The sequence below is a fragment of the Plecotus auritus genome (genome assembly GCF_963455305.1).
Source record: "Plecotus auritus genome assembly, chromosome: 8".
In the NCBI taxonomy this organism is placed as follows: Eukaryota; Metazoa; Chordata; class Mammalia; order Chiroptera; family Vespertilionidae; genus Plecotus; species Plecotus auritus.
The window spans coordinates 52837511-52861544 of record NC_137782.1 but is presented as its reverse complement, the minus strand read 5'-3'; the positions used below and the strand labels follow the sequence as shown (position 1 = coordinate 52861544).

Sequence of the window (24034 nt, the reverse complement as noted above, 5' to 3'; positions counted from 1 at the left end):
CGTCAAAACAGGACTATCCTTGGAAAGAAAAGAACAGGCCAGAGTTTTTGGAAAAGAACCAACAACCTAAAGATAAAATGCAGACTGAGAGACTAATGGTTCACAGCTTTATAAATGGAAACTTAACTAAAGCTCTGTTTTCTGTTCTTTCTGCTTCCCCAACAGCCTTCCCTTCCACCTCCCAGTAACTTACAGCTGGCAGGGTGATATTGCAAACACTATTATAAAGAAGGGATGGAGGAGAAACATCCTTTCATACGAAAGTCACTACATTTGACCGGTGCTCTAATTGAGCACCAGTCCAATTTGTAATCAGCCTTAGGATGATACCTTCTCAACAAACACTATGTCCCACTGAAGCCAAAATATATTACTACAGATAAGAAAGCAAGCATATATCCAAACCCCACATTCAGATACAACTAGGTATTGATTATTATATCAACATTCTCAACAAAAGAAACCAGGTGTGATTTACACAACCCCACACGCACCCTGCCTGCCCTCAATGACTTCTTCAAAAGGAAGGTTTGAAGTCATTGGCGATTTCTTTCCAGCAGCCCCCACTCATCCTCCTCACGGACAGGAATGGAATGGTGTGATGCAGAAAACACCCCAACGGCCCCGTGCAAAACACTGTTGGCCCAAATGACCCAGGGACACCCAGGCGGCTTCCCAGATTATTGGGGGGGGGGGGGGGTTTACCTGAATCTGTCACCGAGTCCCTTTCACCCCCTTCTCTGTCTGATGACATCAAGTGGAAATGGTAGGCGTTTGGGAGGCAAGAGGCTGACAAGCAGGAAGCACAATTGAGTCTGAGCTTTGTTCAGCCTGCAGTGAAATACATGCAGTAGGGGTTAGATACGCGCAGCAGAGAAAGAAATCCAAGCTTCCTCCGGGCCAGCGGCGGAGCGGGTGCACTGAGGCGGTGGGGGAAGGCGGCGGAGGTGTGGAGGGCGGGCGGGCGGCGAGGAGGCGGAATGCTTCTAATTGTCTCTACAGGATAAATAACCCCCCCACCACCACCACTCATCTGCAGTCTCCCCCGCCCCCAAGTTCTCCTCTGGTGGTAGCGCTTCTGCTACCAACTGTAATCCCTTAAGAACGAAATACGAGAAAGCGAGGATAACATCTTGGGGCAAATACACACCAGCAAAATCTACTAGGTAAACCCGGTTATATGGGAATGCGGGGCGCCCAATCACCCGCCCAGACAGACACACCAGCGCTGCATTCGCGAGCATCCTGCTTTCCTTCACGCCGTCTGCCACCTCATCAAGTCCCTGTCACTGTTTTGCCGATTTCTCTACTCTTCCCAAAACCATGTCACGGTCCCCCCACCCACCCCCACCCTAGGCGGGACCGGGGGGTGCCGCTTCTCAGGCAGAGTCCCACGAGTCCAGCCTGCTTTGTCCTGTCGCTGCCCTTCCAGGAGCAAGCGCCCCAGGCGCATGGGTCGGCACAAAAGACCCCCAACATCTGGCCCATCACAGCGCCCCCTCCTCCCGGGAGAGGCCGTGGGGCCGCAGGGGGCGCGCGAGGGCAACTTCTGCGGGTGGGGAAGCCGCTCAACAAGGGGCTTGCGAGGGGACCTACTCGAGTGTGTGCGGGGTGGGGGCGCAGCTGGGACGCGCGCGGCGCGGGCAGGAGACAGCTCCTTCGGACCGGAGCTCCAGGGGGCATCCGAGGACTCGGCGGAGCCGCCGACAGCGCCATTCCCCTCCCTAACCCCTCCCCAGCCCCAGTCGACAGCCCAACTCCGCCAGCGCTCCAAACAAACGCAACTCCAGGGACCACCTCCCGCGTCCCGGGGCCTCCCCACCGTGCCCCTCGCTCCCTTCCCCGAAACCCCTGCGGCCCCATCCACAGGCCAAGAGGTACCCCTCAATGCACCAGGCGGCGGCTCCCCTTTCTCGCTTCCCACTCCCGGTGAGGCAGACTTGGGGACGCTGACATCCCCGGGCGCCCCGCTCGCCGACCCCAACCCCGGAGAGGCAGAGCAGAGGAACAAATCGAAACTCACCGACCTCTCTCGGCGGCGGGCTCGAGCGCTCCCTACAGAGGCGGCGACGGAGGCAGCATTGCCGGGTGGTCCCGGAGCGCCCGCCACCAGCTCCGCCAGACGCGCGGCGCGGAAGCCGGGCGAGCGCAGGGAGCGCGGCGTCGGCGTCTGCAGCCCCAGCTCCCTGCCCCGCCCGGGGGGAAGCGCCCCACCTGCCCGGCCGCCCTCCGCGCTCCGGGCCGGACTCCGCCGCCAAGCGCTGGGCTGCGAGCGGGAGCTTTCGTGTCACCGCCCAGACAAATGCACGGAGCGGGTGGGGGCGGGAGGCCGGGCTCGACTCCCCGCGGTACCGCCCTCCCCGGCGGCTCCACCTCCTCCAACCCCTCCCCTCTACTTGTCCGGGAGGTCTGTCCGTCTGTCTGTCTGTCTGGAATCGCATACCACCTCCGGGGTGAGGAGCTGCCCACTCTCCCTCGTGCCCTCCCTCGGCCTTGCCCCCATGGGCCCAACCTCAGCGGGGACCTCGACGTTGTCTTTTCCACGCGTGAATGTAGGACCTAAGTTGGAAGCAGGTGTGAACCGAGGCCGAGCTCAGCTGACAGAAGGGCGGGGCGGGAGGGAGCTGGTAGCCAGCCAGGCCGGCGGGAACCAGTCTGCAGCTCCGGACCAGGGGACGAGCGAGGGAGGAGTAGAGATCCTCACGTTTCCGAAACTGCCTAGTTCCGTGTCACCGCAGATGCTTTCTGGCTGACCCTTAAAGTTCACATAGTCCAGCCCGGACGGGTCCTGCTTTCGTGGACAGAAGGCCTGGATGCATCCCCACCACCAGGCTTCCTCGGATGGGGTAAGAGGAGCGGGAGGTACAAGTCCTGAGGAGCCTGTGTCCGCGCTAACCACTGGGCCTCGGGCCCACCCTAATCTCCACCTTAAAACCGAACTCCTCCCGCAGGGACGTGCTTAGAATGTCTAGTCTCCCCCGCCCCCCCCCCCCCCAAAAAAAAACCTAAAGCAATGGTCTCTTGCTTCTGGCGTTAGCTGCAAAATAGGAGAATGGAGCAGGGAGTTCGCTGGTAGAGGATGGTGTCCGTACTGTCTGGTGCCTTTTTAACGGGTTTCTTTGCAGAATGAAGACCCAGAACTCTATTCTATGACTGGGAGAGTTAAGCCTTCCAGCAGCACCAGGTTCAACTGAGTGGTCCCGTAGTCATCCAACCGAGCCGGCTTTATGTCCTCCAGTCGTGACCACGAGAAAGAACTGCCATCCTAACCTCTCCCCCTGCATGGCTCCTGGAAGTGCTTCTGCTGAGATGATGAAAAGGAAACCCAGTAAACCAAAGGGGGCTCTATGTGAGCTCCTCATGCACTCAACTCAACTCAACCATCCCTGTCTTGACCCACAAATAAAACCTGCTAGTCGTGTTTCCAATGTGGTATCACCAAGCACGTGGAGAAATCAGTCACCCAGAGACAGATAAAGCCTAATGACTGTCAGTCCTCTCCAGGATCTGTTACAGCTTCACCTGGCTCATACATGTGCTTTTGCTCCCTAAAGTTAGAGCTTATACTGCATACTTGGCAGGAGTGAAAGTTATATGTGTGTTTTAAAAGCCTTAGGGATCTGGGAGTAGAAGACTTCAAGAGTATTTTTGGCCTCAACTTTAGGGCAGAAAAAAAAAATTTTTTTTTTCAATGAGAAACTAATGAGAGTATTGAAAACTGATGTTGGCCAGGAGCTTGGAATAGGACAGTGAGTTATAACCACCCAAGATTTTACTAGGAAAATGTAGCCCAGAAATATTAAGATTATACAAGAGTGACTTTAAAGACTACTTTTAAGAAACTAATTTCAGGGATCAGTAATGAGTTCAAAATGTTTAAACTTTTTTTTCAGCTGCTTTCAAAGCAATTCTCTGGGAGAATTCAAGCATTCAGCATGGTTTGGGGTAAATGCTTCCATCCTTGGTCATTCATTCCCACTGGCTGGTGTTTTAATTCACATAGCATCATGGGTGTTCTGCCTTCTGTCCAGTCCTGTAAAGCTGTCACACAGAGAAGGTTAATTAACTGGGGCAGACTGGGATAAGCCAGTTCTTAAGATTAGTTGGGGGGCCAGCGCTGAGCCAGGCAGCAACAGTTTGAGGCAGGGGAGGAACAGGCAACAACATGTCGTGGAAACAGATACATAAGTGAGACAGTTCCAAGAGCAAGGTGGCTGGGACCAGGCAGTGTTCAGAGCTGCAAGCTCAAAGCTTCCAGAATCCCATTCCAGATTGAGGCACTGTCCATGCCTGGGTGAGATAGGATCAAGGCATCATCCCAGGTCTTGATAAAGTACATTGTCAGGGTGGGGTCCCCGCACTGGGGAACAAGATAAGGAGAAGATGTTCAGTAATTCACTTAACAAATATTCCTGGAGTTTGGACTATGTATCAGGAACCAGGGTTAGGACAGAGAAGAAAACAGATCCAAATCCCTGCCCTCACAGAACTTACAGTCTAATGAAGGAAGCAGAGAATACACAACATAATAAATTGTATTGGAGAGTGAAAAGGGGGAGGGGAGAAAAATCAAGCAGGGAAGGGGGTTATGATGTTTCCATTGGAAGAGGGTTGAAATTTTATTATATATATATATATATATATATATAGGGAGAGAGAGAGAGAAACATCAGTGATGAGAGAGAATCATTGATTGGTTACCTCCTGCACACCCACACTGGGGATCGAGTTAACTGCCTAGTTCCGTGTCACTGCAGATGCTTTCTGGCTGACCCTTAAAGTTCACATAGTCCAGTCCGGACATATGCCCTGACTGGGAATCGAACCATGACCTCCTGGTTCATAGGTTGATGCTCAACCACTGAGTCACGCCGGCTGCGCGAGGGTTGAAATTTTAGCTCCATGGTCAAGGAGGTGCCTTTGGAACAGAGAGCTGAAGGAAGAGGGAACAAGCACTGTCAATCAATAGGGGAGACTTCCTGGTTATCAGGGTTTGTACTGGCAGACCTCGGAGGTATTGCGGGTTCGGTTCCATACCACCACAAGGAAGTGAGTCATCATCTCTGTCTGTGGAGGGTCTTGCCTTCAATTTGTAAAAAAAAAAAAAAAAAAAAAAGCAACATCTGTGAAGCACAATAAAACCAAACACAATAAAATGGAGTATGCCTGCATTTCCCCAATGGCAAAGGTCAAAATGCTGGAAATGGGTCACAAGGTCAGTCAGACCAATAGCATTGATTGATGCTTAGTCTCCTGAGGTTGAATTAAAACTGCTTAAATCAGGACATGGCTGAGTTCTTATCTCTGTATTGCAGCATGTGGTACCCGATAAATGTTTATTGAGCTGAGCCCTTAAATCTCCCAGAATCTGGGTGAGACTGAGATAAAGGTGACCCCTAATACACAGGACAACCCTTCAATCCATGATGACCCTTCCACAAAAAAAACGAACTTTTTTTTTTTTTTGGGGGGGGGGGCGGTGGGCAGGGAGGCCTAGACATTCTAAGCACGTCCCTGCGGGAGGAGTTCGGTTTTAAATGTGTTGATCTCTTTCATTGCTTTTCCTGACTGTCCTCCTGATCGGGGTGGGAATTATCCTCCCAATTATACCTACCACATTAAGTGGGAGGGAGAGAACCAAGAAAAGGAGTGAAGGAGGAAGGAAGAGAGGGAGAAGGATCAGGACAGGGAAACAAATCCTGCTCCGTGTTTTTTACCCTAAAGATCTTAATCCAGCCCAATAATAACAGTGAGTTTTCCGTTTAACATGGTTGAGGTTTACACATTAAAATTGAATCTTGAAACTGAATTATAGTGATAGTTGCACATTTAAAGCAAGTGGATTTTATGATACATAAATTATACCTCAACAAAGTTGTTTAAAACATTGAAGCAGGCACCCATGTTGAGACCACTTGTGTTGTTGCTGTTTAATTTTTGGACCACTTTCATGTGCCATCAATGATCAGACAAAGGGGCATATTTAACCAAATACATTATCATCCTTCCTAATAGATGTTTAACCCAATTGATTTGCATGAAATGGAAAAGTTTTTGTTTTAGAAAAGTATATTTTGGTCTCTGCCACTTAGCTCTTAAATGCCTTGGAATTTCCTGAGTGATAGGAGTGTCTTTTTGTGGTTCTAATGGGATGACTTTTGGTGTGCACCTAGATAGGAGCTGGTCATCAGAAAGACCAAACCATGGTTAGCAGCTTAGGATTTTCAGCTCCACCCCCATTCTCCAGAGAGGGGAGAAGGGCTAGAGTGGAGTAAATAATGACTGGTCATGCCTACATGATGAAGCCTCCATAAAAATCCCAAAACTATGGGGTTCAGAGAGCTTCTGGGTTGGTGAACACATGGAGGTGGGGGGAGAGTGGTGCATTTGGAGAGCACATGGCAGCTCCATGCAGAAAGCAGTAAGTAAATGCTGTCCTTGAGTTCTGTGAGCAAATTAATCAAACCTGAGGAGGATGCCCTGGGAACCTCCGATTTACAAACCATCTGTCAGAAGCACGGGTGACAACCTGGACTTGTGCTTGGCAACTCCTGGTGGGGAACAGTCTTGTAGGACAGAGCCCTGAACCTGTGGGATCTACCACTATGTCCAAGTAAATGAGTTAAATTATCGACACCCAACTGGTGTTGCAGAGAATCACTTGTGGGAGAAAAAAATCCACACATTTGGTGACCAGAAGTCTCAGAAGGGAAGTGTTTTGTGTGAAAGTTAAAGAAGAAAAACATGGGAAGAAGAGTGATTTTTTTTTTACTCAATTTGAAAATGTATTTTTCCCTTATGGGATATTTGTCACCTGAAAGTATATATAGTCTTTTTAAAAATCTTAAAGAAAGTCTTCAAGCACATATAGTATATGATAAGTTTACTAATAATGACGGCTAAGTATAGCATCGTATACATTTCAAAACTGGTTTTTATTCTGGGGCCCTACTTAAGCCAATTCCAATGGACTAATTACTCTGATGAGTGAAAGGGGTACCATGTTTGCAGCTAGGGATAGTACTCCATCCCTAGCTGCAAACATGACACCTTGTCTAGAACCAGGTACTATCTAAGGACAACAACGCCTCGTCAGAACAAAATACTGAAGTGTTCTAGAAACCCCAAAGGATTTTGCAGGAGCTATATTCAGATTGCTTTTCTATAGTAGTGATGGGCTGAACAAAGACATCTCTCTTTTACTTTAACCTCACCTTTGATTTCTATAACAGGCATCCAAAACAGCTGGTTGGAATTATGTGACCATACTCAGGAGTGACAGACAACATGTTTAACAGGCTGTAGGCTAGGCATCCACAAATCAGTTTGGATGATGACCATGAACAAAATGTGTCCTGGCTGAAGGTCAGCTTAGACTATGATGCCACCAGCCTCTGAACACCCTCCTTAACAGCAGGTATCTGGTGTTTTCTCATCATATTTGTACCATTTGGGTACACCCACCAGTAAGTTGCTAGTGTCTTTGCTTTAAGTATGGCAGAGGGAAGTCTAATACACTGAACTCCATTTCTGCACAATTAATGTGAGATGCTGTTCTCACTGCCTAAAGGGCTGGAGTGACTCCATTTGATCAGCTAGGGAAGGATTGGAAGGTATAGCTCCTCCTTACCCACTCTGTCCCTCACTTCTATCATCTGTCCTATTCTCCTTCCCACCAGGTACACTTTGCCTTCTGTTCATCCATGTCTTTCCTCCTGTTCTCCCTATTTTTCCTTTCTATCAGCTGTCAAGGGCCTGGCATCCACTTAGCTCATCCCCTTACTTGGCCACTAAACCAACTGCCAGTTAATGAAATGGTGCAGATTTGAGGAATAAAAGCAGGAGGAAGTTCCACCACTATTTTTCAAGACCCAAGTCTAAATCCAATGTTTTGCCCCACTGGTTCCCAGAACCTGGCTCCAGTTCCTCCAGGATCTCAGTACTCCATCCCTAGCTGCAACTTACCCAAGTTGACCTGGCACCCCTGTACCTGGCTTCACCCAGCCCCCTCTCCCCAATGTCTCTGCTCTCAGCCAGGACCAGTCACAATCATTGGAACAAACCTCCATTGCTGTCCCTTCTGGATCCAGAGGATCAAGTTAGGGCATCCTCTAGTGGTCAGGAGGAGAAATGGCATCCTCTGGCATCACCCAGAGGTCAGACCTTTGAAGAGGTCAGCACAGGGCAGAGCCTAATAAATTGTTCTCCAGTTCCTGTCTTCTTCTTCTTGCTTCAATGTCTTTCCTCTGCTATTACTTCCCTTCCCTCCCAATGGGTGGAGTGTGCTGGGAGGGGGAATGAAGTAAAGTACATATCTCCCCCTTCAGAGTGTCCACAGCAGTTTGGCATGTTCACATATTAGATTACTTTAAAGAATACAAATTGTTCTGCCACAAGGCAAGGGACTTCAGGAGAGAAATCAAGTCTAAAATCAGTAAATAACAATAATTTTTGTTAGTGAATGGTTATTGAGCCCATGTACCAGATAGTGTAGCTGACCATTACCTACTGTATTTCCATTCATCCTGGCAAGAATTGGAAGTAGTATGATCATCCCCTCTTCATAGATGAGGAAACTGATGCCTAGAAAATTTAAGCACCTTGCCCAACGTGACATAACCAGTAAACAGAGAACAGGAACTTGATCCAGGTCTGCTGAACCCAAAGCACTTTCCCTAAATCCTAGACCAGTGGTTGGCAAACTGCGGCTCACGAGCCACATGCGGCTCTTTGGCCCCTTGAGTGTGGCTCTTCCACAAAATACCATGGCCTGGGCGAGTCTATTTTGAAGAAGTGGCATTAGAAGAAGTTTAAGTTTAAAAAATTTGACTCTCAAAAGAAATTTCAATAGTTGTACTGTTGATATTTGGCTCTGTTGACTAATGAGTTTGCCGACCACTGTCCTAGACCAAGATTCTTCCCATGCACCACAAAATCCAGGCATTTCTGCTTGATTTGACTTAAAACCATCTCAATTGCTCCAAAGTCTCTTCTATGAGAGCTCAAGGTCAGCAAGTGGCTTCCAAGCTTGACACTGTGGCTCAAAAGTCATAAAAAATGTTAAGATGGTGGCAAGAGCATTAAAGGAAGCATTGGGCCCTGTGTGACTCTACAGGTCACATGTCCATGCATCTCCCCACAGCACTAGGCCTATGCTAGGATATGACAGGAACTCAAACATTCACTGGTTGGCTGCTCTACTTGGGAAATAGAAAGTAAGTTAGAAAAGTAGTTTGAGTTTCTGTCTGAGGATGTCTAGAGTGGTGAACTTTGTTTGGAAATGAAAAGCAGGATAGTTTTTGAGCAAAAGTGTGATTTTATTATTTTTTTAAATATATTTTATTGATTCTTCACAGAGAGGAAGGGAGAGGGATAGAGAGTTAGAAACATCGAGCAGCTGCCTCCTGCACACCTCCTACTGGGGATGTGCATGCAACCAAGGTACATGCCCTTGACCGGAATCGAACCTGGGACCCTTGAGTCCGAAGGCCGACGCTCTATCCACTGAGCCAAACTGGCTAGGGCCAAAAATGTGATTTTAAAAAGCTGTTCTGGTCCTGGCTTGGAGGGTGAGTTGAAGGGCAGAGATGGTGGAAGTGAGGAGAGCAGCTGGAAAGCCATTACCCATGTGCCCAGAAGGCGACTAGAACTGGTGAGAGTGTGATCATCATAACAATAGTGCCTGGTTACCTACCGATATCAAGCCTTTTCACACCGCTCTTTCCTTTGCTCCTTCAATAATCCTGCTGGCAAGCATTATCACATTCTATAGAACTGGAAATTGATTCTCACAAAATGTGAATGATTTCCCAGGTCAGAGCAATTAAAAACCAGGTCAACAGCAGATCCCAATGGACACCATGGTTACACATTAGAATTGCAGGATGAATTTTTAAACAATAAGATGTCTAGGCTCCACCCCAGAGATTCTGATTTAATTGGTTTTGAGAGAGGCCCAAGCAAGAGAGTTTTTTTGTTTGTTTATTGATTTCAGAAAGGAAGGAAGAGGGAGACAGAGATAGAAACATCAATGATGATAGAGAATCATTGATTGGCTGCCTCCTGCGTGGCCCCTACTAGGGATCGAGCCCACAACCCGGACATGTGCCCTTAACTAGAATCAAACCTGGGATCCTTTAGTCCACAGGCCAATGCTCTATCCACTGAGCAAAACCAGCTAGGGCTATGGTTTTTGTTTTGTTTTGTTTTGTTTTGTTGCAAGGGAGTTTTTAAAACCTCTGCAGAGATTCTAATTGGCAGCCAGTTTGAAGAACCTCTGGAAAACAGCACCAGCCAGGCCAGTTGGGGATTGGAGGGAATCTGGCTAAAAACTGGAGATAATGGGGAAACATCAGTGATGAGACTTGACAAGTAATTGCAGAAAAATACCAATGTGATGACAAAGTTTTTAGCCTGAGGAACTTCAACAACCTCATCTCACCAGTCTCCAATGGCTGCTTCACACCTGCAACAGCTGCACTCAGGGATACAACAAAAAGAAAAATTGCTCCTTGCGATCTACAACAGTCGCCCATAGATTGGTAGCAAGTGGGTATATGACAAATGTGGGGGGAGGGGCTAACTATAAAGTGGAGACATGGCCACTGCTTCCTCTGGATTGTTCCCTGGACTTCCTTTCAGTGCCATGAAATTTGTCCTTGGAAACATTCCACAAGAGTTTTCCTTTGGATTCCCCCAACTGTCCCCAGAGAAGTGGTCCATGGGAAAACAACCTGGATGGTGAGGATTCTAATATCATCATTTTTGTGACCAAATATCTAGATCCTTCTGCCTTCTGCAATTCCGTCTCTGACCCTGCTCGGGTGACAAGGAAGGCCATTTTGCTGTTTAAACTCTGACTCCGTCTACTTGACAAATTGCATTCTCTGCAATGTCTGCTTCAGCTTCACCACAAAACTGTTTTACTAATGGATTTTGCAGGCTCCAAGGGAAACTGAGGCATTAGACCCTACCTGTGACCATTCCGCTCCCCTGCTGATCACATCCATTTGTTTAGGCAGTAAGACAGACGAGCAAGGACCATGAGCCAGGTACAGAAGGTCATCAAGGTGGAAAGCCCCAGGTGCCTAGCAATGGACAATCAATTGTAGGGTGTGACCTCACCCCCAGGGTGACTTTTCCTCCCCTAGCTGCTAGGTCATGCAGTTTGGCCCCCTGAGCTTTCCTCCCTAGAGATAACATGTATGCCTCCGTTGTATTTCAGCTCCAGGCCCAGAGCAACAAAACCAGCCACAGCTGACATCAGGACCAGCTGCCCTAGTGCAGGTCAATCAATCTGTGGAGACCACAACCCTGAAAGGACACACCTGGAAAACCGCTGAATAGTCTTTTGCCGTGGTCAGCAAACTCATTAGTCAACAGAGCCAAAAATCAACAGTACAACCATTGAAATTTCTTTTGAGAGCCAAATTTTTTAAACTTAAACTTCTTCTAAGGCCACTTCTTCAAAATAGACTCACCCAGGCCGTGGTATTTTGTGGAAGAACCACATTCAAGGGGCCAAAGAGCCGCAGTTTGCCGACCACGGGACTCTATTGAGATCTTCCCCTGGGACCTTCCCTAAATCTCCATCCTTAAAACCCTTAGGACAGATGACCCAGTGCACTCTCCCTTCAGGGAGCATGCCAGTGCTTTCCCCACCCCACCCCCCACACTGGCACATTACCATTAGCTTCCTACTCCCAGGCTCCAAGGGCCCTTCCTTTACCTCTATAACTTGTTTCCTACACCCATTTCTTCTAGGAATTACTTTTTCTACCTCTGTAGTTGATCAAATAAATGTTCTCTTACAGTTTGGGTCTGGATTTCGAATTCTTTCCTAGCCAGAACCCAAGTACCGAGGTTGCTGAACCTCGGTTTGGTCTGACCCCACTGGTCAGACACCTGGGGCCGTTCCTGCCACCTACAATAGATTGACTCCAACTGTTGGCCATATCCCTGCTGACCACGAGTCAACCAAACTACACATCATTCTTATCTCACAACCCCCCTTGCTGACCTCGACCACTGAGTCAGCTGATCCTTGAAAGTGCAGTCAGAAAATGAAAGATGTAAATTCACGGTCTGTTTCCCTAGCAACCCTTTCCTTTAACTCTCACTTTTAAAACCCTTGCCTTGTGCTTCCAATCTCTGAGCATATCTTCAGTTCATGCTGAAGGCTACAGTCACTGATTTGCAAATCATATCAGAATAAAACTCTCTTTAATTCCTCTGGAGAGTCCTGCGGAATTTGTTTACAATGGTGACAATGGTAGCAGTGCCATCCTCAAGATTCAAGGCAGTCTGTTAGGAGAATGGCTGGAGGGGAAGGTGAATATAGGAGCCAGAAGTATTTGAGATGCTGGTAACATATCCAGGTGGAAAAGACCAGCAAGCAATTGCAGATGTGAGCCTGGATCACTGACATTATGTCTGGGTTAGATTTTAAAGCAATCCAGGTAGACATCGGTTAAAATCCTAGATGTGAATGAGATCACCAAGAAACTCCATAAAGAAAGAAAAGAGGCTCTGGCTCAGTTGGTTGAGCATGGTCCCATGCACCCAGAGGTCGTTGGTTCAATTCCCTGTCAAGGCACATGCCTGTATTGCAGTAGGGGGAGTGCAAGAGGCATTGATGTTTCTCTCTCTTTCTCTCTCTCTCTCTCTCTCTCTCTCTCTCTCTCTCTCTCTCCCCTTATCTCTCTAAGAAAAAAAAAATCAATAAAACATTTTTTTTAAAAAAGAAAGAAAGAGGTCCAAGGACCAAACTATGGTCAACAAATTTGAGAGAGAATAAGCAAAATAGGCCATGGCTGAAAAATTCAAGAAAGTAAAAAAATAGAAATAACACAAATTTAGGAATGGTAAAGTATGCAATAATAACATGGAGGGGAATTTAAATAGATTATCATAGACTTGAATATGCAATTATCATATTATGTTCAACTCTATGCTAATAAATTTCAAACTCTGGTGATTTTCTGAAAAATGTAAATTTCCAAAATTGAAACGAGAAATATAAAAATAATAAAAATAAGCTGAAAAAACAATTTAAAAAATATTTCCCCAGAAAAGTCACTCCAGAATGTAATAATTTTACTAATAGTCTTTCAAATTCCCAAGGAATAAAATGTCACATCCTTCCTAATTTGTTCCAGAGCATGTAAAAATAGAAATTACTCCATTAATTTTGTAGTCCTTCTCTTCCACCTTCTTTTGCCCCAATCTTCACCATTTATTTATTTTATTGGTCCTTTACACTCAGTTAACCTCATATTCTATCAAACTTGCTGCCTCACAAAAATGGTTTAAAAAGTATTTTTGCTTCTGAGTTTGAATAGGCTGTGAAACATGTTTATAGATAAGAAGTAAACAGGAAGGTGTTTCCTTCTTTTCAGAAACCAAAGTAACCATACAGGGTGGTTTGAACATCAAAATTCCTAACTTTAAGCAGGTCCTGGTAGGTAGTCACGTCCTGAGTCTGCAGGCAAAGGACAGTCTTTAACTTTAAATTTCATGTCACCCTCCTTACATCCCCTGCTTTGATTCTAATGTATAAAATAAGCTGCAAAATTGCCATTCCCTGGAGCATTTTATTTAATCCATTGAGATTTTGTTTCCTGACCATTGTCATCATTTTGACTCTAATAAACTTTTATAAGACTTTTTCTTAGGCTGATGTTCTTTCCTCAGCATATTAAAGTTCACACACACTTGCATGCACTCTAGATGTTGGAAGGAAGGTGTAACTCAACTTTTTGTTCCTTGGAGCCTACCACAGTAACTAGCACATAGTTTACCCTTAATAAATGTTATTTCAAACTAAATCAAATCAAATTGAATTGAATCTACCTAAAATAGAGGTGTAAAGAAAAGGCTATGGGAGCAACAGAGGGAAGCGGTTTCTAACTCTGCCTGGGGGAATTAGGAAAAGTGGAAATAAAAATAACACAAAATGTGTTTTGAGGAGTTATACAAACCATGTTGACAATGCAATTTAATTGCATGGAGCAAACATTTATTTAATTTTAATAATAAAGGCTTACATGTTTTTACACAGCATTTTAATCTTTGAAAAATGCTCCAGGCACTAAATAATTGAATTTTCTAGATTATATTCTTCAAAAATCATCCACGTTGATTTAATGCTAACAATGTAGTTAAATGAAAACATAAACAAATTAAAGTAGAGATAGCACCAAGCTCAGAATGCCTCTCCATCTTCAGACCACCCACTACCCAAGAGGGGGTACCAATGTGGTACTGAGAGAAGACAGATGGCCCTGATTCTGTCTCTGACCAGTGGGAAAACCCTTGTCAATGTGGACACCAATGTCACCTTATCATGTGCACAGGGAGATAACCTAAGAAGACACTCAGATCTTCTAGGCCCTAATGTGTAAAATAATAGTGATACCATTATAATTAGTTAGTTACAATAATAGGAAAGGAGCAAAAGGGAGGCCAGACATAAGCATGGCCATTCAGGCAGCTTCACCGGGAAGCTACAATTTCACACTCTCCAGAGAGCCACTGGCCCATACCCTGCAGGTCATTGGGGGAAGGGAAGGTAGACGAATGTGCAATGAAATTGAGGTGACTAGGGAAGGTGCCTGTCAGTCAAACCTGGGAACAGAGATCTTAGCAAGAATGGGCAGGGCCACCACAAGCCTGTGAACATTTGGGGATACATAACCCCCGAACAAAGGATTTCACTCTTTTGGCTCGTGGCTCTCTTAGCCTTCTGGTTCCTTTGGCTTTGCTCCTGCCTATGTTCCTTCCAGGCCATGTAGCCATGTGGACCCCACACACAATGGATTGATGAACTGCAGCAGGGGACACAAGCTAAGCTAGCCTGATGCTGGACTGGACACTGCTCCAATAGGGAACAAAAACTCTGGACACGGGCTCTGATCTTAGTCCTGTTGAAGGCAGAATAGGACTTCTTCCCTGGTAGAACAAAGGGAAACGGGACCTTGAAAATTCAGGGGCATAATTCCACGGAAATAAAACTCTCTATAATACCATGTCCTCCCATGCAAGTCTTAGAAGATTCCTTTTCTCTGGATATTGCAAGAAGCCCACTCCCACCAGCCACTAAAGGGGTTGAGGACTTCTCTCCCAACCATAACAATAGCATCCAAAGGTCAATGTTGGCTATTCTTTCACCATTCACTCTCTAGAGTCACTTCTTTCCTAATAAATGAAAGAATCTCTAAGAATTGTATTGATCTCTGATGAACTCTGATCATGTGAAGTGAAATTGCTACACAGGAATCTACCTATGCTGTAATATATGTAAAAAAGTGTTTAGTGCTTTTATTGATTTCAGAGAGAGAAAGGGAGGAGAGAGAGATAGAAACATCAATGATGAGAGAGAATCATTGATCAGCTGCCTACTGCATGCCCCCTACTGAGGATCAAGCCCACAACCCAGACATGTGCCCTGACCAGGAATTGGACCATGACCTCCTGGTTCATGGGTTGACACTCAACCACTGAACCACACTTGCTGGGCAATGGGACATTTCTTGTTGTCACATGTTGTGAGTACAGCCTTAATGCTGAGAATAATAGGGTGGAGAGGGAACCTGTAGTCCACTTCTAGCTTATTTAAGAAAGATTAGAAATAGGGAAGAGTAATTAGATAAATGTATCAGGTGTCAGAATGACAGCTTCCTTCCACTCCTGGGCAGAAGTGGGAAGCCACCAAGACTGGATCATGGGGAAGGGGAGGGGAAGGGCAAGGAAAGCAGAAAGAAGAGTGAAAGAACTAGCCCTTTGGGGCTGTCACCTGCCTAAGGTGAGGCAGAGGTAGGGAAGAAAGAAGCTCTGGCTTGAATGGGAAAACTTGATTTAGACTAGAGGAGTGCTCATAACTGAAAGCCACTCAAAAACAATGAGACATACTCATGGTGCCATCATGGGTCAGGGGGACAGAGATCTCACAGAGCTGCAAAGGGAAAAATAAGTCATACCATGTCCTGTTTGTATCCATTGAGATCATCCCATTCACTAAACTGGTTACACAGTCTTAAAACATCACCTCATTTGTCCTAACATGTCCAAAGTAAATGCTACATAGTCACTTCTGTTCACTGTTATAATGACCCAGTTGGCTTAACTACAGGGTATTCCAAATAATTGTGCAAAAACCAAATAAAATAAACAGCCACACAGAAGTTTAACTGAATAACCAAATATAGCTAGCTACAGCTTTAGACTTGTCTCCCTTTGTGATATAATACAATCCCCAATAAAATAGAATAATGAAATTTAGATAAAGATATCATTAACAGGACATTATGACTTGTCTGGATCATCAAAACCTGGCAGACATTTAGCATCATTGTTGTTTTAAACACTTTTGGTTTTCCACTCAGGAATAGGACAAGGGGCTAACCTCAATGATTAAGGAAAAAATTTAGCTGGAGAAATTAATATCAGCTAAGTCATCAAAATGTCCAACCTGAAACTACTTTTTGTAAGGACAAGATGCTTGGTGGCATAACCTAATCCTCCACCCCCAGGCTATTGTGGAAATGGCCTTGATTTTGAATCACTGAGATGCCCAGGTCTCACTGACCACCTGGAGGAAACTGGAGACAGTTTCTTTCACTGAGAACGCTTTCCTTTTCACCTGTTGGACAGGTCAGTAATCCTGACAAAATAAAAAATACAATAAAACTGATCAGGAGATGGCTAGAGAGATTAATAAAACTTGCAATGCTTTATAACTGTGTGGTAATGACAGAATCTACAATAATAAAATGGCCCACAATTTAAATTTATAATCCCTACTTACTCCATTAAACCCTTGCATTTTAGAGGCGAGATTATCTATTCACAAGGCTTCTGCCCAACTCATGTAAGAGGATTCTATTGTAGTTAAACTAGAGATAAAATGAAAGTTTTAATATGATTATAGGTCAATGGTTTTTGAATTGTTAATGTATAAAAGACCCCTGAGGCAAATGCTGAATATATAATTCGTGAAAGACAAAATTAAATAAACAAAAAACAATTTACAACCTGGAAAACATTTTTAGTTCTCATGGAGCGTTATAACACATGTCCTCTAGCTTCCAATTCAACAGGGCTGAGCTGACACACCACAGAAAGGAAGCAAGAAAATTAATTTTGCTTCATGGACTCAGAAGTGAAAGAAAATGGTTTGTGAGAAAGCTTTTCAAAATTGAAAATATGAACCACAGTCATAGACATGATTTCTGAGGGCACGGAAGCTTCTTAATGAGATTCATCCTAGTGATATAACAAGATAAAGAAGATGAGACATAGTTATTTATGTTTATTATACTCTACCCACTTCCAGAAAGGATTTGCCGTGAATGAGAAAATCCTGGGGAGCAGGAGGGATATTTTCAGTCTGGACCAGGCAGTGTTTTGAACATATCTATAAAGCTGTCATACTAAGAATGGTACCTGTGGCAGGTCATACACACAGCTTCCCCATTTGCAGTTCAAGGATGACCTTGACCCCGGTAATTAACTTCCCTATTTTCTTGACTATTGGCCCTACAGCTGCTCATTTAGGCCATCAATTTCTCACTCTAAAATGCCCATCTGATAACAGCATGGCGAAGAGAGAGGCGACCCTCCCTCTCAGTATCACTGCACACACACTGTGGAGATGCTGGGAAGAAATGCACACACCTCTGAGAAACTTTGTTCCAGCCATCCTTCTAGTTAATGGTTTAGAAACAAGAGACATGGGTGGGTGGTTACAAAACTCAGCGGAAATGGTCATTATAAGCTCTCAGATTCTCTGGCACCAACTGGGTGTCCAACAATTCAGTTTGATTCTGACAATAACTACCGGGAGCTAGCATCAGATTGAGTGGTTGTAAGGGTTCAGTCCTACAAGACTCCTCACTTCAAACGCCAGTGGCAAATGAGATGCCCAGGTGGCTCCCACTTCTCTGCCACTTGACTAGAGATTTCAGAGTTCCCACACCCTACCCTCTTTCAGGTTCCATAATTTGCTAGAACAACTCACAGAACTCGGGAAACTGTTTACTTACTATTAGAGTTTATTACAAAGGGTACGAGTGAACAGCCAGATGAAGAGCTACACAGGGCAAGTGCAGAAGGGCCCCCAATGCAGGAGCCTTTGTCCTTCTGGAGTTGGGCACACCATCCTCCTGGCACATGGATATGTTCACCAACTTGGAAGATCCCTAAACTCCCTAATTTGGTTTTTTTTATGAAGTTTTTATTAAGTAGGCATGATTGATTAAATAATGGGCCATTACTGATGAAACTCAAACTCCAGCTACTCTCTCCTCCTTAGAGGCCAGGGAGTTCCAAACTTCTGATTGGGCTTGGTCTTTCTGGCCACCAGCCTGCATCCTGAACCTATCCACCGCCCCCATCAAGAGTCACCTCATTAACAAAATCTCAGTGGTTGAAAGGAGCTCATTATAAATAACAAAAAGAAAAAATGGCCCACTCACCCCATAACTCAGGAAATTCCAAGGGATTTAGGAGCTCTGTGCTAGGAACCCGGGACAAAGACCACATATCTATTTCTGATTATACTACGTAGGCTCATCTAGCATCCAGCCTAAAAGGGCTCTGCGAGATCCTAATCCAAACCAACTGTACCACAGTAAAATCAAATGAGGCCCAATTCTTTTTCACGTGAGCCCAGTACAGACAGCGGTGATTTCAATTTTGTTCCATAAACATTTCCTCTAAGCCACTTGTGGATGTTGGACACTACCGGGCTTAGGAGAGGAAGACCTGGAGTGAGTTCATACCACTGGCTGACGTTTACATGGTGCATTGAAGAGCACGGTTCCTGCTTTATCCAGTACAATCCTGCTAACCATCCTATGAAGTAGGACCCATTTTACAGATGTGGAACCTGAGGCTTAGATAAGTTAAGGTCGTGTGTTAGTAAGCAGTGGAAATGTTATTTGAATTCAGGTCTGTCTGACTCTGGAGTTCTTTCCCCTGTACCATGCTGCCTCCCAGCCATCATGAGAGAGCAGACTGCTGTGGAACAAACCATAGCTCAGGATTAAAATAACCAGTCTTGATCACAAATAATGAATCAGGCATGTCTTCAAAACTGATGCCTCTAAGCCCTGGCTGTTGTGGCCCAATTGGTTGGAGTATCATCCTGTACTCCAAAAGGTTGAGGGCTCAATTCCCGGTCAGGGCACATACCCAAGTTTTTGGTGTGATCCCTGGTTGGGGACATGCAGGAAGTAATGGATCTATGTTTCTCTTTCACATTGATGTTTCTTTCTTTCTCTCTCTCTCTCTCTCTCCCTCCTTTTTGCTTCCTCTCTCTCTAAAATCAATAATAGCATATCCTTAGGTGAGGATTGTTTTAAAAAGCTGCCTCTGAGACGATAGCCTTCAGGGTGACATCTTTAGCTCTCATGAATGGCACTTTCAGGTATTCGAGACATCATGAATGCAACCACACACAAAAAATGCTATTTAATTGGAAAAATCTTTTTAAAAAGTAAAGTTTCATTAAAAAGAAAACTTTGTTAATTCAGATGCCACTAATTCATAACCAGTGTTACATGAATAGGACCCAGGGTGAATTTTATCTTTGCCAACCCTTTCCTAATAAATTAAGAAATTAACTGTACAGTTGTGTGAGATTTATATTCACTATCAAATTCCAGAGCATTTTATTATTCTCAATTAAAATTATGCAGTGCTATTTTGACTATTATCATTCTGAAGCCATACTTGCAAAACCTAATAGAAAGGTAAAATATAGTTCCTAGTATATGTAATATAGAGTATAGATATTAGAAATATTTATGCTGCAAATATTTGCTTATTTTCCAAAATTTACATAATCACTTTAGCAAGTATACATTAAGGCAGAGAGTTTCTGCATACACAGAAAAATCTATACCTTTGTAGTGTATTCAATATAATCCTGAAAAAGGATGTGGTTTGGATATTTATTTCCTAAGTAATGACATCATTCATAACAAAAAACACGACTTCTAAGACTCCAGTAGCATTGGGATTTAAAAGTTATTTAACAAGAAAGCTTTAGGGAGACCCCAAGGGTTCTTCTAGGCTATGAGATATGTTCAATTGCTTTGTAAGTATAAAACAAATAGTCTCCTTTATGGAGTATTTGCTAGACTAAAGAATTTTGTCCCTTATTTTAGGTTTTCATGAGACGTGAGTCTCCAGGCCCATTTTTAGCCTGGTCACAGGCACGTACCTGGGTTTTTCAGTGGCATACATGACCTCATTGAATCTTCCTAACAACACAATGATGTATTATCCTCCCCATTTGAAAGATGAGGAAAGACGTTTGGAGAACTTTAAGGAACTTCCTTACAGTCAATAAACTAGTCAATGCTGAAGCTGGGAATCAAATCTGGGAATGCGTACCTTGAGACCCATGCTTTTTCACCACCGTGGTGCATGGTGGGTCAGCCTGTGTACTTTTAGTACACAGGCTGTGCAACACAGCAGCCCCACACTGGATCATGGGGATGCAACCACTGCAAAGAAGCTAAGAGAAATTGCCAGACACATCAGCATTGTTTAATATGCCACTAAAATGTCAGATAGCAATCTATATATATATATAAAACCCTAATATGCAAATAGACTGAACAGCGGAACAACCGAACAACCAGTCGCTATGATGTGCATTGACCACCAGGGGGCGCGTGTGGAACATGGTAGGCATCAGCAGCAGGCAGGGGCGCCAGACCAAGGCAGGGCACCAGCGCCTGTTATCGGAGCGAGCCTCTAGTGGTTACTGAAAATTCTTTGCTCCCATGGTCCCACTGGGCGCTCACACCTGCTGCCAGAGCCGGCCCCACTCGCACCTGCTGCTGGCGCCAGAACTGCCACTCACGCCTGCTGCCGGCGATGGCCCCACTTGCACCCACTGCCGGTGGCTGCCCCTCTCACACCCGCAGCCAGTGCTGGAGCCACGGCTCACACCTGCTGCCAGCGCCTGGCACTGGTCCTGATCACTCAGCGCCATCAGTGGGTGTGAGTGGTGGCTGCCAGCACCGATTGCCCCTGAGGGATTCTCCACCTCCCCCTGCTCTTGAGGGGCGATCAGGGCAGCAGCCACAGCTTGCACCAGCTGAAGGCGCTGGCCCCAATCGCTCCAGCGGCAGCAGGAGCGAGGCTGCTGGCAGACTGGGAACTGGGGGCCGCAGCGGGAGGGACTGCATGGGGGTGCGAAGGATGAGCCGAGATCCACCCCTGTGCCCACTGCAGCCTCACGGTCCACAGTTCCTTTCAAGGTGCCCAAATCCGTGCACTGGGCCCCTAGTCCGACTATAATACCCTCCTACCAAGCATCGCTCTATGTCCATGTGTCCAGGTTCACTCATTCTTTCTTAGAATAAACATACACTACATGACTTCATACACAGCCACTGCCTTGAGGCCTTCCGTGGCCACTCGGAGGACAAAACACTAGCTTTGCCTAGACAGGGCTTACTGGGAAGTTGTGGTAGAAGTTGAAAAGCTTCAGTCCTTGCCTGAAAAAGTCAGAAAACTTCCCTGTGGTTTGCAGACTCCAGCTGTTTAGTGAATTTAGGACTTTCCTCTTTGTATTTAAAATGTAGCTCAGGAGACTCCAGGCAGCAGACCACTCATTGGACCCTGTGAATTTCTTCTCACTCACCCAAAGGCAAGGGAACGAAAGCTCGAAAACATAAACCTGAAACAGACCAGCACATTTCCCAAATGTGCGCCAACGAAGAGATACTGAATTTGGTTTCATGTTCTTCACAGCTAGATTTTAGGGGCCAATGAGTGGTTTTAACAGTCACACAAGGTGAGGAATCGGCAAAAGCAGAGACAGGAGGAATGAACGTTCGAGTATGCAGAGGGTTCATGCAGCCAAAGCACAGGTGTGTGAGTGTGTGTGTGTATGTGTGTGTGTGTGTATGTGTGTGTGTGTGTGTGTGTGTGTGTTCATCGCGCCCAGGTACACGTGCACAGACGTGCACACACACAGTCATGGGGGCAGGGCTGCCTGTGATGCTGGAGAGGTAAAGGGTGCAGCTGAGGTCTAATGTTTACCACAAAGGCACACAGAACATGTAGTTAGGAAAGGAGCAGCTTGGGAGTGAGATCTGGGAGGAAGAAGCCCTCCTCCATAAACCAGTCCTGCATCTGACAGACCCAGCCCTGGGGGATAAGAGTGAACATTTTCTCTCTTAACTGCAGTTTAAATAAAGAGGCTAGAGGCTTTCCCATTGAAGCTAATACTTGCTGCCAATTAACATTACAGCCTTAATTTTAAGCCTGATCACTCCCCTCTTCTGCAGCCATCACTAAATATAGAGAAGCCTGACCTAAATATAGAGAAGCTTCACAATTCTGAGCAAAAAAAAAAAAAAAAGTTTTTTTTTTATTGTAAATATTCTTCTGTTATAAAATTAACTTTGTTTTATGTAGGAAAAGGTTTGCGCCCCTATACATATCCATGTTACAGAGACTAATTTTGTGTAGCCCAAAGATTACCTCTGGACTAGAGGGTGGCAGATGTTTTCAATAAAGGACAAATAGTAAATATTTTTAAATATGTTTTTAATTGATTTTAGAGAAATAGGAAGGGGGGAGGGAAGAGAGAGAGAGAGAGAGATACAATGCCCAGCCAACTGAGCCACACCAGCCAGGACACTGGTGAACTTCTTGACGGCAACCTCATGAGAGACCCTGAGCCAGACCACCAGCAGAGCCACTGCTGAATTCCTGACCCTCAGAAACCAGTTGAGATCACACATATTTGTGTTTTCTATGTTTGGGGGTAATCTGTCTCACAGTACAGTAATAGATAACTAATACATAGAAAATGCATGCATGGCAAATTAGTCTTGTTAGATAATTGAAAATTATCAGCTCTTTGCCTGAAATTGGCAGAATTCTTTTTTGTGGTTCATTGTCATGAAATTGCCATTTTCCTCTAGTTCTTAATGAAATTATTAATCATTTATCAATAACTTCCCAATACCATTTCTTGAATTGCAAGTTTTTACCTATCTCACCCCTGCCCCCTCCCCAATCTCAGCCATGTAAATGCTAAAACTGCCAATAGTTGCACTACCAGGACTTAAATCCCATCAATAGATTCCCGGCCACCTCACCCTAAGAGCTACAGAGCACATTTCTTAACTAGAATGGGGCAGAGCCAGGGGTAGCAGGGTGAGGCCTTATTTTGGTTAGTTTCATTGATTATCTTTTTTATATTTCTTTTCCTAGCCCCTTTCCTAAATCCTATATAATAACAGGCTAATATGCAAATTGTCCCCACGGGCAGAAGTTCGACTGACCGGGAGTTAGACGCACACTGACCACCAGGGGGCGGCGCAAAACATGGCTGGCAGCTGGTGGCAGTGGAGGTGCTGCCGGCCCTGATGGGCCCCGACAAGAGCGGGACCACATTGGGATGGTGGAGCAGGTGAGGGGGTAGCACCAGGCCAAGGCAGGTGTGAGCAGGGGCCCCAATCGCCCCGCTGGTCACCCCACAGACGGCGACCAGCAGTGGTGATGGGAGTGCAAGGCCAGCAAGTGGGCGGCACCAGACCAGGGCAGGTACAAGTGGGGGGCCCCGATCACCCCACCAGTCGCCCCACAGATCAGCCCTGATCACCAGCCAGGCCTAGGAACCCTACCCATGCATGAATTTTGTGCACCGGGCCTCTAGTGATCTTATAATAGCAATATTTGGTTCTGGCCCATAAAAAAAAAATGCCTCCCTGTCTTTGGTGCCTTGTGAACAAAATAATAAGGAACAGCCCAGCCAACTCCACTGATGTGGCCAATTAGTGTTTCAACTGAGAAGTATTTCCACATAAGGCAAGGGTGGCCTGCACCGTCCGGACTGCTGTGGGAAGTAATAAAACAGTGAATTAGTGGAGGAAAGAGCTGGCCTTTGGTCCTTGATACCACTTCTCTGACAGCAGCCACTAGGCTTCTCCTTGCGGTGGATTGAATTTACCTTGTTTTCTTTTTCACCAAACAGCTGCAGTTGCAAGTTATTGCTTGCCAGAAC

General features: G+C 45.5%; 1 protein-coding gene across 3 annotated transcripts in view; it reads right to left on the bottom strand.

Annotated features, from left to right (window-relative positions):
- RNF152 (ring finger protein 152) overlaps positions 1-2306 on the bottom strand; it is a 75168-nt gene extending 72862 nt beyond the window's left edge. Inside the window, exons 1-2 of one of the 3 annotated variants that reach the window (XM_080685897.1) lie at positions 2028-2306; positions 706-831 (exon numbers count right to left, since the gene is read on the bottom strand). The gene's annotated coding sequence lies outside the window, so the exon portion shown is untranslated. Of the gene's footprint in view, positions 1-705; positions 832-2023 lie in introns of all 3 variants that reach the window. The other 2 variants (XM_080685899.1, XM_080685898.1) reach the window with 2 other exon arrangements.
- Between the last annotated feature and the right edge of the window lie 21728 nt (positions 2307-24034).